The sequence below is a fragment of the Scylla paramamosain genome, chromosome 18, assembly GCF_035594125.1.
Source record: "Scylla paramamosain isolate STU-SP2022 chromosome 18, ASM3559412v1, whole genome shotgun sequence".
Classification (NCBI taxonomy): Eukaryota; Metazoa; Arthropoda; class Malacostraca; order Decapoda; family Portunidae; genus Scylla; species Scylla paramamosain.
Window position 1 is genome coordinate 19,996,046 of NC_087168.1, and position 15,764 is coordinate 20,011,809.

The following is a 15,764-nucleotide window of genomic DNA, read 5'->3' on the forward strand; positions in this document are numbered from 1 at the left end:
CAGATGATTTCCTCAAATCTTCTCAGCCTAGATACTGAATAATCGTAATTGAAAAAGAATAAGAAATAAAGCATATATTGTCTTGTAATTTCATAATCTCTCTCTCTCTCTCTCTCTCTCTCTCTCTCTCTCTCTCTCTCTCTCTCTCTCTCTCTCTCTCTCTCTCTCTCTCTCTGTTTATACGGCGCCATTATCACATGCTCAGCCAGTAACTGTAATGATGGCAATGTGAATGTGAGTGAATGACCAAATTAATATAATGATGTAATGGGAAATATGAAGCGATAACACACACACACACACACACACACACACACACACACACACACACACACACACACACACACACACACACACACACACACACACACACACACATCTATTCTTTCTCCATATTTTTTTATTCTTATTTTTACCCAACATGTTAAAATTTCTAGTTTCTATAAAGTTCACCTTCCTTTACCTTGCCTTCCTTGCTTCAGTCCATACAAGCAGCAAATATAATTTTCACGATCCTCACGATCCTGAAGCACACGTGTAAATAACTGGATTTATTTTTATTTATCCGTCCAGAGAGAGAATACAACGTGAAAACATATTAAAGTGTAGGAGAAAAAATAAAAAAAAAGAATGAAAGAGGAACATTTGCTTTCTATCTACATTTGCTGATACTGAGTTGTAATATAGTTTCCGCAATGATGAGGTGGTAATACTGATGCTGTTATCTTCAGTTCTAGGTCAGTTTGAAAGACAGGATTAGGCAAGAGGTGCTTCAAGGTGTGTCTCTTGAAATACTTGTGCTTAGTTTGCTCTATATTTTCTTTTATTTTTCATAGTTTTGTCTTCAGTTTAGAAATTGTTGTTCGCAGCTTTTTGAAAATACGAGAGAAGCGAGAGACTGAGACCCAAGTGTGCATTTACTCGTTTGTCGCAACGCAGCTTTCACTTTCACAGCACAAGTTTTACTTTTGATATTACCTGATTGAATACTTTTACATCTACGTAGGTTATCTTCACCTCTGAATATTAAACGACGGACTGTATAGAAAACACTCATTGACTAATTGTTTGGTACATTTCTTTTTTTCTGCCACAACAACGAGGTCATATTGCGCTGTCACGAAGAATAAATGGATGAATATATAAATAAATGAATACTAGTGTGATACCATTTCATAAAATTATCTTAACACACACATACTTCCTTCAAGCTAATTATGTGCCGAGTGTCGATCCCCTGCAGCATTTTTCGGAAGCGTTAGTTTGACTTGCTGCAGGACTGGTGACGATGCTAAACTTATGTATGCTAATGACACTTTTGGTACCGTACTCTTAACCTTTTTTACTGCTATTTGGCACATTCTTCTTCAGTGACTAACCACTCTGGGGCAAAAATGTTCTTCTCCAAGCATTATTCGGACTTGAAATTGCAAAATCTATTATTTTTATTCCCTTCTTTATTGTACGTGCTCAAAAAGATTATATGCATTGTTCTTAGCACTGTGAATCGTTTCCTATTGCAGTGAAAGGGTCAAAAGTTTTCACGTCTTACTTCAACTACCTTCCATAATCTGCAAAAGGAAGATACTTGTTTTTTTTTTCTACTTTTTTATCCTGAGAGTTAATTTCACCTTCTGCAGAACGGTTGACGATGCTGAACTAATGCATGCTGGTGATACTTTTGCCCTTATTCTAAGCTTAATTCTGCAGGCTGTAATGGAAGACATCTGGGTTTTGAAAGGAGTTGCTTTATGTAATAGGGACTAAGGCGAAGGGCTGCAAAAAAGATAGAAAAAAAAAAAGCCCCCATCGATGATTGCCAATCCTAAGGAGTTGAAATAAAATTATCATTCAAAATTACAGGAGAGAAATGCCTTTAAACCTTCCTCTTGAAAAATTTTAGGGCATAGGGGAAATACATAAGCAGGAAAGAAGTGATAATTCAATAAGAATTCTGCATCATTAGTAGGAAAAAAAGAAGTCCAAGGAAACCTAATTTATCACCTGTGATCTGAGAAAATGTTGTAGTGAGAGCCGGGAGCGTCTTATAATGCGAATATTTGACACCTGCTGTGTGAGTAACCCTACATTACCTTACTGAACAGAAGTAAAGCTACAGTCAGTAAAGGCTTTGCACCACTTGACCATCCCTTTCGCTCTTGATGTACTTAAAAAATCTACACCCTAAACTTGCACTAGATCATAATTATAAGCTTGGGCAGAAGAAACAGGGAAGTTTATAACCTGAAGTAGTACTAAACAGTCCTTTATTTCCATCAGAACTCGTCATCTACAGAGGACGTGAGTCATTATTCTGTTCCAGGGATTTCTTAGATGGTCAAGAAGGTGACTGGTTAATGGAGGCGATGGTTAAGTAGTCCTAATAGTTATAATCCTTCTTCAGGTCTAGTCATCTATATAGGCTTTGTCACTATTCTGTTCCTGTGATTTTCTTAGAGGTCTGAGAAAGTGAGAGAGTAATGGAGGCGATATGCAGCACTTCACAGCACTGAAAGTAAAGTATGAAATATTTATAAGCATCTGCAAGAAAGAAAAGAATAAAAAGAAGAGATTTTGCTGTCTTTAGCCAGAATAATGTTTGGAGGTGGCTGTAGAAGTAGGATTGTCTCAGAGTGGTTAGTGATTAAGGAACGATGTGCTAAGTAGCAGAGAAAGAGTTAATCAAGGAGAAAGAAGTAGCTGCCAGAAAGAAGGGGACATAAAGAATGAATTTTGCAGTTCCTAACCAGTTTGGAAGTGACTGTATATAGAAGAAATGTCTCAGAATAGTTAAGGATTAAGGAACGATGTGCCAAATATTAGTGAAAGAGTTAATTAAGACCAAAGATGTGTAGGGGCAATGAGGCTGGAAGGGGTGACACGAGCAGCCGCCAGCTAAACACAACACCTGATGGAGGGCTTGACAGACCCAGTACTCGCTAAGGCCAGCCGTAGACAAGGAAAGTAAATAAATAATCCTGCTCACTCTCCCCTAGAGATGCAGGACGTGCGGGCGTCATGCGGGAGGGACACCAACAATTTGCTTCGTCCTCATGTACATTATTTCGACCCAACACAAAGCTGCGACTCGACTTTTGCGGCGAAAATCCCCAGCAAAGCCTGACCTTGGTAACCTCTCCGAGTGCGCGGGTTGTCCTCACACGCGCCGCCCTGACAGGTACAAGCAGATGCGATTTGCAGCAGAAAATATTTTGCAACTTTTCCTCTCTCATGTGCACTTAAAATTCCATGTTTTCGTAACTCGGATAAATGAACAGGACCTCCGCTGGGGGCGCCTCGGGGTCCCGGCGGAGGCTGAGGCATCATACATTCTTATTACGTCAAGTCCACTTTGGGAGCGAGGCGTCGGGGCGGCAGGGCGCGCCTTCAGGAGGGACGCTCGCTGTAATGGATGTGGTGACATCTTCGCGTCTCACCAATACCGCCCTGCACGCACTGGCCAGGCACACTCACTGACACGAATGCGATTGATGAAGTGATGAAATAGTGCATGCTAAATCTGTCTATTTATCAACCTATATCTATCTATCTTTCTGTCTATCTGTCTGTCTATCCATCTATCTATCTATTTATGTATGTATCTTTCTATATATTTATCCACCTATTTACATATCCATCTGCCCACCCATGACTATCGATCTTATTATGTTCACATGTATGTAGCTGCCTGACTGTCTGTCCATCTATCCTCTTAAACATTATTTTTAGATAGTAGCATTAGTAATAATAATAATAATAATAATAATAATAATAATAATAATAATAATAATAATAATAATAATAATAATAATAATAATGATAATAATAATAATAATAATAATAATAATAATAAAAATAATAATAATAATAATAATAATAATAATAATAATAAATCCTTTTGAAACTAGGGAAAAAGCATATTTTTTTCCATAAAATCTTATAATATTTATACATATATTTGTCAATTTATGGATTGTAGTTTGCCTGACGTGAGGGGTGAAAGTTATTATTATTATTATTATTATTATTATTATTATTATTATTATTATTATTACTATTATTATCATTATCATTGCAACTGTTAATAACTTTTGCTACCATCGCCACCACCACCACCACCATCACCAGTACTACTACTACTACTACTACAATCACCACTCATGCCACTACTGTCATTATTATCATCATCGGCACCATCATTACTACAATCACTAACATCACAACACATCCCATCAAAAGTACAGCACAGCACCATCTCTTTCCTTTCACGTGAACCCTTTCCTACTGCATTTTTCCAGGCTCCCCCTACCTCTTACACTCCCTCTTTCCATGTGTTCTTTTCCCTCGTTCTCCTTTCACTTGCTGTCTGTAACATTTCTCCGCCATACACTTTTTTTTTTTTCTCTATCAGTAATTCATTGGCTTGTTTATTTATCAGAACATTTCAAATTTCGCGCGCTTCGTTGCTCTGTTGTCATGTTCCTTCCTTCGGATTCTTTCTGGTCTATTATTAAAGCTTGTCAGCGCCTGAAAATTGTCTCCCCCCCCCATCGTTTCATAAAAAAAAGAGCAAGAGAGAGAAAAAGAGAGAGAGGTAGAGAGGTAGATATATATGTATGTGGAGTGACTAATGGGTATATTTGCAAGACACAGATGAATAAAAATTAGTATCTCAAAAAAAAAGGAAAAAAAAAAGGAAGAGAACAGGGAGGAAAACAAGAATAATAAGCATATGCAAATGATATATTTTGCTTTTAATTTTCTTGAATATAATGATGATGTTTAATACGTAGTTAGTGATTAATGATTACAAAACATAAATGTAAATGACGTTTGTAACTAAAAAAAAAAACTTTATAGTGTGTAAACTTAATTTTCTTTCCTTCTCTCTCTCTCTCTCTCTCTCTCTCTCTCTCTCTCTCTCTCTCTCTCTCTCTCTCTCTCTCTCTCTCTCTCTCTCACTTTTAACTCAGCACATTCATACCATAGTAAGAGTAATTAAAAAATCGCAGTATTCCTGCTAAAAAGAAAATATAAGGTTATAGGAAATTGAATATAAGATGAAGTAAATTAACTACACACCTAAAAAAGCAAGAAATAATATATAATAATAAGAACAAAAATAAATAAATAAAATATAGTTCATCATACAAAAATAATAGAAAAATCAATAAAAAAACAGGAATATAAAAGAAAAAGGAAAAAAAAGTGATACCCCAAAGAATAAAAAAAAAAAAAAAACACAAATCAATAAAATGAAAACCAGAAAAAGATAAAAAATAAAACAGTAAACCCTTCCTAAAAATAAAGAAAACAAAGGGAGAGCAACACCAGAAACGGAAAGGTGCAGGACACAAAGCATGTATCTTCCAAAGTGACAAGAGCTCCGGTACTGTTTTTCCTCCCCTTCCCCTCAAGAGGAGTTAATTCGCACTTCCGTAAAACTAAGAACATTTTCCCCACTCCCTGACCTGCTAATTGGATGCTGTGACCCGACTGCAGGGAGGGAGACGTTGGGAAAAAAAGAGAAAAGAGGAGGAAAGAATAAAAGATAAAAAAAAAGTCTTCATGAACCCTCTTCCTTCGTTTCCTGCACAATGAAGGGGAAGAAATAATATATGTATCAAATGTAAGTGACAGTTTTAGTAGATTAGCTTATTTTTACTTCATTTTCATGAGGATACGTGTGTGTGTGTGTGTGTGTGTGTGTGTGTGTGTGTGTGTGTGTGCAGTTTTCACCAGTTTTTCCTACCTCTCTTTCTCTCTTTCCTTTACTTCCTTACATTCACCTTTATAACTTTCTCGCTTTTACTCTTTAGACGCCCGTGAATCAAATACCTTGCGAGATGGAGGCTGTGGCTGTGGGTGAGTGGGTGAGTGGGTGGTGTGCAGAGGATGAGGGAAGGAAGGAGGGAAGGGAGTGCCTGAAGGGGGACAGGGCGGCACGGCAGCTCACTTCCTGGCACCATTTCCTCCCCAATCTTGTGTGAGTGATTGCATTGATCACTCTCCGCCTGGCCATTACCATACTGGGAGGGTTAATTCTGCTTCTTGTGTTCCTCCGTTCTAAGACAATATTCTGGAGCCAAGCAAAGGGTTCTGGTGTTCTCGCCCTCACCAGTAACAAGAGCGAGGAAAGTGTAGGACTATATGCTAATTCAATAATTACTGTGACTTCTTAAGCTTAATAAAATTTCCTGGTGTCGGTTTTGAGTGTGATTTCGAAGGATACCAGTGATAGTAAAAGGAGTGGTCAAGAAATTTAAGTCTCTAGTATCTGTAGTTTTATTTAAAGGCAGTGAAGTCTAGTGATATTCAAATTAAGGAAGAAGTTTTTATGTATCTACTTTGCTTTTCGAAGTCTTGGTAAGCACAGGATAGCTTGCATCTAGAAGGCATGGATATATAAGAATTTAATGAGTAATCTTTGTATACAAGCTTTATGTTATGTTTTCACCTATAGGATGTATCGATAGTGTTGAAAAAAAAAAGTTCATAGATATGCTAGAGTTTAAAGTTACCGAATAATATTAGTATGCTGAGTGGTGTGCGGGATATCATTCCAACTTCCATCAAGATCCTCTGACAATCCTGACAAAAATGTTTAATGTAATATATATAATAAACCGAAAAAAAAAATCACATATTACACTTCAAATTAACGTATTACCAGATGATGATGTAACCAACATGTACCAGAAAAAAAAAAAAATCATCATATAACCATTTCATCACCACTATAATTATGAGTCAGGATCTTTATACAACAATTACCATTATGACTTAGTACAATATATGACTGAGAAGCAACTACAGCATAACCAACTCACACTTATAACATCTACTCACACTAGCTTTCATCGCCTCCACATCACACTGAACGCAAGAGCACATCCTCATCTGAATACCTCGGAACCCTAAGCGTGACCTTATGAACCCGCCAGGGGGCCACAGGTCGTCGCGGGAGGTACACTGAGGCCCCTCAATCATCGTTCCGATAATTCCCATCGCGGCCTGATCCCAGCTTCCGCCCCGGGAGAATGTTGAAGGCACTGCTCTAAAATCCGTATAATTACTGGTCCGTCCCACATTAATGGCCGTCGGTCTTCGGGAAATGGAAATGGACTTCGGGGATTCTAGCTAGGAATTCACTGGCCTCCGTCTGATCCCATTCGTCTTCACCTCTCCTCACACCGCCTCGCTTTAGGCCTCGTCGATGCGTTCTCGCCTTACTTGTTGTATTTACTACTAATTCCAAGGGAGGTTCTTGATTAAACAAAGACGACAAAGAAAGACCAATGAGGAAAAAACGAAGGAATGAGCGATAATCTTGTTTTGTCTTGAATCTCGCTAGGTCAAGGCTGCAATATCGGTCTGTTGAGGATTATCCCAAGGTTGTGAGCGCTTAGGGATGCAGGATAACTTCGGCCCAGCGGAGTGGAGCCACACACTTATCCGGACCCGAGATGCTGCAGGGGAAGGGATCCTGCCAGGGATGCGGCGTGCTAAGCTGTGAGGAATCTTGAGAGGTGGGAAAACTGAGATACGGTAGCTGGTGAAACAAATGTTCTCTCAAGCAATACTCTAATAGTCATACGAGAAACATAATGAGTGGACGAGAAACAAATCCACTTGTGATAAAGGCCACAATATCTGAAACTCCACTATCATAACAGAAATAATGCTACCAAATAAGCTACGTTACTTAAAACTTTTACCTTTCCAACGTTAGAAAAGAAAAGAGAAGAAGGAAACCAATCGAACGAAAAATCGGAAAACGTAAACATTTTCCCCACACGGACAAGATAAATCGGAAATGAGATGATGTTTACACGCCAAAACACTGACCGAAAATACATTCACCACGTAACGAAACGTAATACCCCACAAAAGTAAGAAGATTATTACTAAACACAAGACTAAAACACCAAACTTTTATTATTCGGTCGCAGGCAGGAAGAAAACAGTTGATGGGGAAGCACCGCGTAACCCACACCGGTATATACATGTGGAGGGAGAGTGACTGTGGCTGTGGTGGTGGTGGTGGTGGTGGTGGTGGTGGTGGTGGCTGGCCTGCATGTATGGACGCGTTAAGCTGCAAGCCTTGTTAATGAAGTATACTGCATCGCCTCGCCGCCATGGACGACCCGCCATTACGTGGGCGAGGGACGTGTGCTGAGGGATATTAATAAATGTGGCTTTTGCGGAACTGTTCGCCACGATAATTGTGACCGGAACAGGGCGCCACACACTCACCTCCCCTCCAGCCTTCGTGTATGCCTATAGACTTTTTTTTCGCACGGATTACAAGCCAAATTCACCATAGTTTATACGTTTATATATTCAAATGCTTCCCCCCGCCCCTAAAGACATAATGCGGTAAGTGAGAGGGAGGCGGGGAAAGTAACAAATTATCCAAAAAAAAAAAGTAATAATCAGGCGTAATGAAAATAAGGGTGTGACTTAATGTATACATGAAGATACTTATCACTGGGAGATCAGTCAAGGTATTTCCTTTGCATCATAACAAAATTAATCATCATCAACCTTTCACCTTCAAAATACACTGATGACCGTGACACCTTCCTTCCTCTCTCCACGCACACACACACACACACACACACACACGAGAGAGAGAGGATCCTTATGGTAAGAGAAGTTGGTGAGAATAACATTATCTTACCAGACTTGTACATTAATTATTAGAAAAAGAAGTGAATGAAAGAAGTAATAGTATAGAAGACATAAAGAATTCCAATATCTAGAAAATTAATGGTAGTATTTATTATCTTATTATATGCGAAGGTTAAGGGATGCAGTGAAAGAAGGCATGCATGTGTTAGGTTTGACGGAGGAAGGCACAGAAGGCCGAGGACGTTGGTAAAAGTTAACATGTTATGGCCGACAAAAGGAGAAGAAGACGAAGAAGAAGAAAAAGAAGAAAATTACCCTATTACACGAAGCCAAATGAAAAATAAATATGTAACAACGTTCTTATATAAAAGGCACAAAAAAGAAAAATGCCTAACCTTTCATCAAGACAATACCCAAGTAACAAACAGAAAAAAAGAAAAAGAACGATAAAATAATAAACATGTTCAACATACGAAATTAAAAAAGGGCATCTGAATTCAAAACAGAAATAAAATGATGGTTGTGTGGTATACAGTATTTCCAGTAAAGGGAGCGGTACATGGGGCAATACAGCACCCCAGAAGGGAAAGATTATATCAATTGCTGATGTTACTAATGGCTTACAAATCAAGAAACTCCCCAGTGGATGCTGTCTGCTTGCGTCACTCTGTCACTTGCATTTGGAAATTAATATAGTGTGTATGTATGTATGTAAGTGTGTGTGTGTGTGTGTGTGTGTGTGTGTGTGTGTGTGTGTGTGTGTGTGTGTGTGTGTGTGTGTGTGTGTGTGTGTGTGTGTGTGAGAGAGAGAGAGAGAGAGAGAGAGAGAGAGAGAGAGAGAGAGAGAGAGAGAGAGAGAGAGAGAGAGAGAGAGAGACGCGAAGGCACGGGGACAGACACAAACGGAAAAGTAACCAGAAACAGAAGTAGAGAGATGTACCAAACAGACAAACTAACACACACACACACACAGAAAGAGAGAGAGAGAGAGAGAGAGAGAGAGAGAGAGAGAGAGAGAGAGAGAGAGAGAGAGAGAGAGAGAGAGAGAGAGAGAGAGAGAGAGAGAGAGAGAGAGAGAGAGAGAGAGAGAGAGAGAGAGAGAGAGGGTTGAAGTAAAATACCAGGAAGGGGAGATTAAACGAAAAAAAAAGTAACATAGACAAAGGTCAAGGCCACAAAAAAGACTTGATTCACAGAGGGGAGGGAAGAGGCATTTTAAGACGAGTTGTTGTTTTTGTTACTGCTGCTGTGAATGACCGTAGTGGTGTGCTGGTGGTGGTGGCGGTGGTGGTGGTATTCTTGTTGTTCTTGTTCATGCTGCTACTACTGTTGGTGTTCCTTTTGCCATTCATGTAGTAGTAGTTGTAGTAGTAGTAGTAGTAGTAGTAGTAGTAGTAGTAATAGTAGTAGTAGTAGTAGCTATTGTTATCATCAGTTTTCTCTTCATTTTTTTCTCCTTTTATGATGTTTTTTTTATCATTATTTTATTTGTAGTGGGTGGCAGTAGATGTAGTAGTAGTTATTGTTGTAGTAGTAGTAGTAGTAGTAATAGTAGTAGTAGTAGTGGTAGTGATAGTGGTGGTGGTGGTGGTGGTGGTGGTGGTGATTGTGGTGGTGGCAGTGAACGAATTGCTCAAGTCAAATTTTGATGTTGCTATTAATTTTGATGCAAGCAACGATTGGTATTTCAATATTTCTGATGATGTTGCTATCGCTTCTCTTTCTCTATCAGGGAAAATTTACTAACCGATGGTGTTTCACAAGTGTATTCCGGACCAATTTTGCTTCCACACATCCAGGGAGAGAGAAAAAAAACAACACTTTTTCCTGAAGACTATATATCTACTACTACTACTACTACTACTACTACTACTACTACTACTACTACTACTACTACTACTACTACCGTTTCTGAATACAAACCAACAAAAAAAAATCATAATATTTAAGTACTAGTCTTAAGAATGTCGAGATAATATTCTGAATTATGTCTTTACTTATATATATATATATAAAAAAAAGAAAAAAAATCTCTCAACACTGATTTGTAAACACACTTCTTTCTTCACCTCTTTCTTTACACTAAATGATAATAATTTATAAGTGAATAACTGCTCCTACATCTTTCCCTTTTGCTACTTTGAAGTCCTTGTGAAAATAGTAAAATCCTGATACATTTCCACGTTCTTGAAGCATCCAGTATACAACCACAAGACTGAACTCTGATAATACAACAGGATAACACAAACGGTCTTTCCTCCACCCCATCGTATATGCAAGCCAGCAGACCAGCAAGTAGACCAGCAAGCAGACCAGCAGGCAGACAAGTAGCTCTGAGTGCTTTGCTTCCACATGGCACATCAAGGGGGAAGGGGAGGTTGGGCAAGGAAGGCAAGACGACATCCAGTTTTCCCCAAAGCAAGTTTACTAAGCCCTCATACCTGTCCCCGTTCCTGCTTGGGCTCCCGTCAAACTGGTCAGGCATGCATGACTGTTGAATGCACACTGTAATGGTGGTTCCCTTGCATTCCGTAACAGTAGTGAGCTTGAGAATATCAGTGGCTTGCTTTTGCCTGCACACCCCTCGAGTCCTCACCTGCTGCCGTGGGGTTCCTGATCTGCTGCCTTGCTACGTGAAGGTTGAAAAAGACTAAATGTTGGAAATATCAGTACATGTCGTATATTCTGACTCGATCCTATATATTTATCAAGGAATCAATAGAAAGAATCGTATTTTTCATCTCCAGGCTCTTCCCGGAGAAATGCTTCAGGGTATTTTATGGCAAGTTATAAGTCAGAAAATAACGTTTTGCTGGCGGGCTGAGGCAACGGTGGGGTGGAGGGAGAGGGAGAGGGTGGAAAGGCAGGGAAGAGTGGGGGAGGGGAGGAGCAGGAAGGGTGAAAAAAGGCCTCACTAAAGTCTGGGCGAAAATTCATCTACATTTTTTTCTGCTCACGAGCACATCCGGTGTTCATCCGTTACTCTGCGATATTTCACGGTTTCTGTGTTAAAATATAGAGCACCTTTCTTGAGCCTTCCTGGCGTGATGCATTTGCTACTCTGTAACGTGCAATCAAATCACACATGCTCTATTGAAAGGTCACTATCTGTGTTAAAATAGAGGCACTTTTCTTAAGCCTTACTGGCATGCTGCATTTACTCGTATTACTTTGTGCCATGCAATCAAATCATATTCAACTATAAAAATGTCGCTATCAGCGTTAAAATACAGACAATTTCCCTTGAGTCTTCCTGGTATTCTACACTTACTATAACATGAACTCAAATTGTAATATACCAATTTGTAAAAAATGGCAGTGTTCGTGTTGTTCAATGTCCTGAATAGAGAAATTTCCACAACTCTCAAAATGGACAGGGAAAAATTTAACACAGGTAATGCAAGAGGCAGGCGATATTATTGGAATACTTAGAACCAGGTGATATTATCTTTCGACGGAATAGTTACGGAAGCGCTCCTCCGATGACAAAATAGGTAGTTTAATAAGAAGATTTTAGTGATTCTCTACTTATGTACATTATTTGATGCACACTAACATACACCTCATAGGAAGTTCAACGTGGAGGCTGGCAAATGATAGAGGAATGGTATACAAGGAACATGTGGGTTAGACCAGATAGATATGTGGTTTAGAGGACACATTTACTTTCCTGATAACAAGACTTCAGCAATTCTCTTCCTAAAAGTACGTACATTATTTGATGCTCACTAACTTACACCCTACAGGAAGTTCTTGAGCATGGAGGCTGGCAAATGGTATACAAGAAACATGCAAGCTAGGTCCGTTAAATATGAGGCTAAGAAAACAAATTAAATAGTCTAACTGAAAAAAAAAAAATATATATATATAAAAAGAAAAGAGAAGGAAATAGCAGATGTGATATAAACAAATATTAGTAAAGGTAAATAGAACCATGATCTCAAGATACATCAAAGGAAGAATTTATATTATGCAGGGAGCAAAAATTTAATCATTCTCAAAGGCGGAAATTGTGAAGATATTAAAAGTTGAGACAAAAATACAGAAAAATCTTACCCCACGAAAGATTATGAAGAAAGTTGTCTGCTAACAATTTTCATGATAATGGCTTGTATTATTATTGCTATTATTATTTCACTATCAGTTACTTCATGTATTTTCTCTAGATCCATGAAGGTAGATCAAACATTTATTTATTTATCAAGCATCTTAAGACTCTCTCTTTCTCTCTCTCTCTCTCTCTCTCCAAGAAGGGGACAGCACAAACTCCCAATTTACAACTCTTCTCACACACACAGACAATCCATCCACCTCCACCAGCCCAAACATTCCATCACCACTTCTCTCTCCACTGTAATCCACCACCACCACAGCCCTGTCAGCGACCCGTCATTCACCATCTTCACCTGGCAGCCTCCACCTCCACCAGCGCCACCTTCCCTCTGCCAGCACCACTTATCACCATCAGCACGGGCGGAGGGAGTGGTGACCCCGCCGCCCACACACACCGCCCCAAGCCAAACTGGGAAGCATTCATTCAGTCGGGTTACTATAAACAACAGTTAGGTGGGAAGAGGGGAAGGCAGGCGAGGGAAAGATAGTGAGAGCGAGAGCGAGAGAGAGAGAGAGAGAGAGAGAGAGAGAGAGAGAGAGAGAGAGAGAGAGAGAGAGAGAGAGAGAGAGAGAGAGAGAGAGAAGAGGGGGAAGTGGAAATGAAAAAAGAGGTGTGGGAGAGTGGATAAGTGAAGAGTGAGAAAAGTAAAACGAATAAAAAAAATGACAAAGAGGGATGAGGGAGAGGGAAGGTCAGGGGAATACTCATATATATATATATATATATATATATATATATATATATATATATATATATATATATATATATATATATATATATATATATATATATATATATATATATATATATATATATATATATATATATATATATATATATATATATATATATATATATATATATATATATATATAATATAAACTCTGCTTTTCAAGAGTCCCGATGTCAAGAACTAAACTGTTTTTAAGAATTCGGGACTGTCACCTTACCTTTATTTTTATTTTTTATTTTATTTTTTGAAGTAAATAGGTGGCTTTTTTTTGTCAGTGTATTTACGTTACAGTTCCGAGAGAGAGAGAGAGAGAGAGAGAGAGAGAGAGAGAGAGAGAGAGAGAGAGAGAGAGAGGAGAGAGAGAGAGAAACATACAACTGTGATAGACACCTAAAAACCCTGACACTAGAGACAACATTCTTGGACGGAGGTGAGACGGACAAGGGTCAGCACACACAAGTCAAGTCGGTGTGGCAGTGCTGGGAACAAACGGCCCCTTGCAGTGTGTAGAGAGGAGGCATCGGAAGGCTTCCTGGTGTGTCCTATAGGGCAATGGATACCTTGAAACGCCACTCTTATTCTCTGACATGGATATAGCCTGGGTAGGATTTCTTTGAGATTCTTACATTTCTTACATTTGTAGTCAAAGTACATGAAATTATAAGACTGAATGTTAAAATGATTGCATAAAGGGAATAATGAATAGAAGCGACAAGCTCTTACACTGCATTTTGTAGTGTAAATGCAAGGAAATATTAGATAGAAAAAAAAGTCAAAATAATAAAATAGAACTGATAATAAATGGAAGTAATGAAATATGGAATTAAAGATGATGGAAATAATGAAAATGAAGAGTGAACCATGAAATAATAATGATGATGGAAGTGAGAATAACAATAATGGAAATAATGATGGACATACATTTTATTTTCATGCACAAGGGAAGAAAAATATCAAAGAAACACAAATTCAGGAAAAAAAAAAAAAACATGACCCGCTAAGAAAGAAATCAGGGAAAGAAGATGTACCAATTGTCTCTCCTATAAAAGAAAACGGAAAAAAAAAATCAAAATAAGCAGATAAATAATAAATAACCTTTACTCACACGAGAGACTGCCAAGAGGAGGAACAATGATGACCCTCCTCACTGGAAGCCACACAGGTCCCTGGTGTCGCCCTGAAAATAGGAGAGAGAAAAAAAAAAAACACTGTATTTTACTTGAGATAAAAGAAGAACTTCATAATGTTATCAAACTTAAATTTATCAGTTATTTGGGGTAAGATAATGTACGATCCAATTTGTGTGTGTGTGTGTGTGTGTGTGTGTGTGTGTGTGTGTGTGTTAAAAATACACTTCGCCTTCAGGTATTTGCTTGCATACTGCTGCAGGAGAGAGAGAGAGAGAGAGAGAGAGAGAGAGAGAGAGAGAGAGAGAGAGAGAGAGAGAGAGAGAGAGAGAGAGAGAGAGAGAGAGAGAGAGAGAGAGAGAGAGAGAGAGACCTTTTTTATTTCTAGGAATCCTCATTACTATCCAGAGCATCCCTTTTTTTCCGAATGCAGTCTACATTTCTTTGAAAATCGCAATGCATATCCACACACAGTTAAATCTTCACACTGTCACATCCTCACACTGTCACACCCTCACAGTCACATCTCACCGTCACATGCCCACGCTGCCACATGCTCATCTATCACATCCACTTCTTGTAGCGTGCCGTGGTAACATCTAAGGAAACAGTCATCTTTCCTTCTACCCGTATCTCCTTCCTTGCTCCTCCCCCCACTACTCTCTTGGCTCAAAACAAACAACGTGCGTCTAGGAAATCCACTCACGCCTTCGATTTTACGTTGCACTTTCTCTTAGAACTCCAACTTTTAATGTGCATCTCTCATCTCACACTCTTCACGCTCTTCCCTTTCAGTGCGGCTCACTCATTTTCCGCAGTCAAAATTATCTTTGCCCCCCAAGAAAGACGGAGGTGTAGTACAAAGCCGTTGCCTCGTCCCTGTTTCTCTCCTCCTCCCTCCCTTTAAGTCCATCGTCCCTTTAAGAGCCTCGTCGCCAGCACAATGCTTCATCCTTTGTCAGGCGTGAGGACGTCAATTCAGAAAAGTGAGGGAGGTGGCGGCGCGTGGCTCCCTCCCCTCGCCTCGCACTCGGTAAGTTCAAAGAAAAAAAATCGCTTTAGACCTACTTCGCCGCGTGCATTGAAGCGGGGGAGGCGCTCCTTCTGTTTTTGTGTGTTTGTGTGGAGAGGAGCTGAGGGGGAGAGGTTAACAGAA

General features: G+C 39.2%; 1 long non-coding RNA gene across 1 annotated transcript in view; it reads right to left on the bottom strand.

The window, feature by feature from the left end:
* LOC135109408 (uncharacterized) overlaps positions 1–14,657 on the bottom strand; it is a 45,528-nt gene extending 30,871 nt beyond the window's left edge. The window contains exon 1 of the long non-coding RNA XR_010272695.1: positions 14,587–14,657. This is a non-coding gene — a long non-coding RNA (uncharacterized LOC135109408). The remainder of the gene's footprint in view (positions 1–14,586) is intronic.
* Positions 14,658–15,764: the final 1,107 nt, after the last annotated feature.